General features: G+C 31.8%; 1 non-coding gene across 1 annotated transcript; it reads left to right on the top strand.

Moving 5' to 3' along the window:
* The first annotated feature begins 1,752 nt into the window (after positions 1-1,752).
* Positions 1,753-1,858, top strand: LOC127741845 (small nucleolar RNA R71). Its single transcript, XR_008003050.1, has one exon. It is a non-coding gene; the product is annotated as a small nucleolar RNA R71 (small nucleolar RNA).
* Positions 1,859-2,780: the final 922 nt, after the last annotated feature.

Genomic DNA, 2,780 nt, shown 5'->3' on the forward strand with positions numbered 1-2,780 from the left:
CAAGCAACAAGAAATTTATTGCTGGATGACGGCAAATAAATATGTAATCTAGATTAATAGTAACTAGTTGAATATTCTAATTTAGAATTAAGCATAAGACATATGTATCACTGAAATGTAGAACCTTGATCCACCATAGTCTAAGGCACTAGTCAAAGAATCTACTATAATCTTATACAACTAAAATTAAATGGTAACTAGTCTCAAACTTCCTTATTTCACATAAGCTAATATAGTTAAAGCATTTTAAAACTCAAATTTAAACCATGAATAATTAAAATTAAAAAGCATATCCATATAAAAGTAAAATTATATGAAAACTAGTCTCAAATTCCCTCTTCCACATAAGCTAGTAAAATTAAAGGGTTTTTGAACTCAAATTCAAACCTTGAAGAATTCCAGCTCAAAGACATAATCTTATACAACTAAAATTATATGATAACTAGGGGTGCTAAAAAACCATTTTAACCAGTTTTATTAAAATTATAGTTTTTTTAATAGAAACAAATTTATTATAAACCAATTTTTTTGATTAAGTCCAGTTTTGAACCAAATTAAACCAATTTTAATATTACATCATTATCAATTTCAGTAATAACTACAGTGATAAAGTTCAGAAAATTATAGTGCCAATAAAATTGTGTTCTCCTGCATATCATACAATGTGCAGCACGTATAAAGAATTCAAACTCAAAATTTAAACCTTAAAGAATTCAAACTAAAAAACATAACCTTACACCACTAAAATAATATGATAAGTAATCTCAAATTCTCTTCTTCCACATAAGCTAATAAAACCAAGGAGCTATTGAGTTAAAAATTCCTCCTTTTCCAATCAAACATGACCAAGTATGGTGAAACATAAACTGAAAGATGGTTGAATTTTTGGACTAGAATACAACACTCATTTGAATGCGAGGAAGGCAAAATTGGTTATTTTTTCACTACAAAGATAAGAATCATCTATAGAATACAAAATCACAACAATTTGTCAGTTTGAAAAAAATTGGCAAACTATGTGCAGTGATATTTTTTCACTTAATTTGGGAGAAATGATGAAAACGACAGAAAAAAGACTCACCTTTGTATTGAGGATGAAGACATGAAGTTGTAATAGACCTATGAGGACGATGATGATAATGCCGCGGTGATATTGTGAACGATGAGGATGAAGTTTCGGTGGCATTAGTGACAACAACGGGAAAACTGGGAAGAAGACAAGAGAAGGATTTTCAGATTTGAACAAAAGTAAAATGGGAAATTTTTCTTTCTTTGTTAAGTAAAGAAAAAATCTATGATTGTACCATTATTTCCTCTTTCTCCATCAGTTTTCATCTCGTGATGGAAGAGAAAAGTTTTGGATGGACCCTACACCACTTTTTCCTTTCCTCTTAATTTTCTATGGTCATCCAAACAGTGAAAATTTTGATTTTTCACCCATTTTCTTTCTCTATATTTTCTTTTCCCTTGTATTCTTTTGAACCAAACATTGTGTTAGTGAGTACACTGATTTGCTAGGACATAACCTTCTTCTATACCAAAATAGTATCCAGTGTGTCTAATTCCATCACTCCTCTCTTCATTATTCTTTTGGAGGAATATAAGTATGGATTATTGGCCACTATCTCAATTAATTCCAAGGCTTCTTCAGTTGTCTTCATGTGTAGGGATCCTCCAACTGAGGAGTCTAATGAATTCCTAGAAGAATGAGTAATTCTATCATAAAACATTTGGAGTTGTATAGTGTCAGAGAACATATCAGGAGGTACTTTCTTAACATTTTCTTGTATCTCTTCCATATTTCATAGAGGAATTCTCCATCTTTTTGTGTGAAAGTGTGGATATCATGTCTCATCTTTGCCAACTTTTGTGTTGGAAAAAAATTTGGTTTGGAATTTATTGACCAAATTATTTCATATTGATATACTTTCCAGCAGCTGGGTTTGGAGCCACTGCTTGGCTCGATCCCCAACAGAAAATGAGAATAGCCTCAATCAATAAGCTTCGGCAGAGATTATATTGGTTTTGGCTTGTCACAAATCTATAGAAATATGGAGATGTGCATATTCGGATCTTCTTGAGGGCTCCCACTGAATTGACTTTGCTGTACCAGGGAGATGAATTGGGGCTTCAATTCAAAGTTTATTGGCCTCCACATCAAGTGCTACTATGCGGCTTCTACAATTTCCAAGAGTGGGGTGAGTGAAAGACCCAAGAGTCCTTATAGTATTGGCATTGTTGTTATTAGGATTGTTGTTGTTGTCTGCCATTATGCCTAACTCTTCAGACTCGTCTACTTCTTCCACTACTTCAACCTTTTCTCTTTTATCTCTATATTTCTTCTTATTTGGAATAGTGTTCTTTCTCTTTGGATCAAAGTGGAGAGGATTTTTATCCTTATTACCCTGCATAAATACACAGACAATAAGAAAAATTTGAATTCCCTATGTCAGAGTGAATGGAATTTCGAGTGATGTGATAAATGAAAGAAAAAATATCTAATCTAGGTAATCAATTAACTTGTTTGTTGTTAATATTTGTTAATCTCTGACAACAGTGCAAAAAACTTGATGGAAGAATTTTTAACTCGGCAAGTGCACCGAATCGTATAAAGTAATACCACGGTGAGTGGGTTATCGTTCCCACGAAGATTAATAGACTAAACAAGCAATAGTTAATTAATTAATCTAGTTAGATTAAAAATTAGGTTTTAGAGGTATTTAGTATCAAAAATATAGAATTAAATGAAAGTAGTTTGTAAATGGTTGAAAAAGTAATAT

This window comes from Arachis duranensis, chromosome 9 (genome assembly GCF_000817695.3).
Source record: "Arachis duranensis cultivar V14167 chromosome 9, aradu.V14167.gnm2.J7QH, whole genome shotgun sequence".
NCBI classification, from domain to species: Eukaryota; Viridiplantae; Streptophyta; class Magnoliopsida; order Fabales; family Fabaceae; genus Arachis; species Arachis duranensis.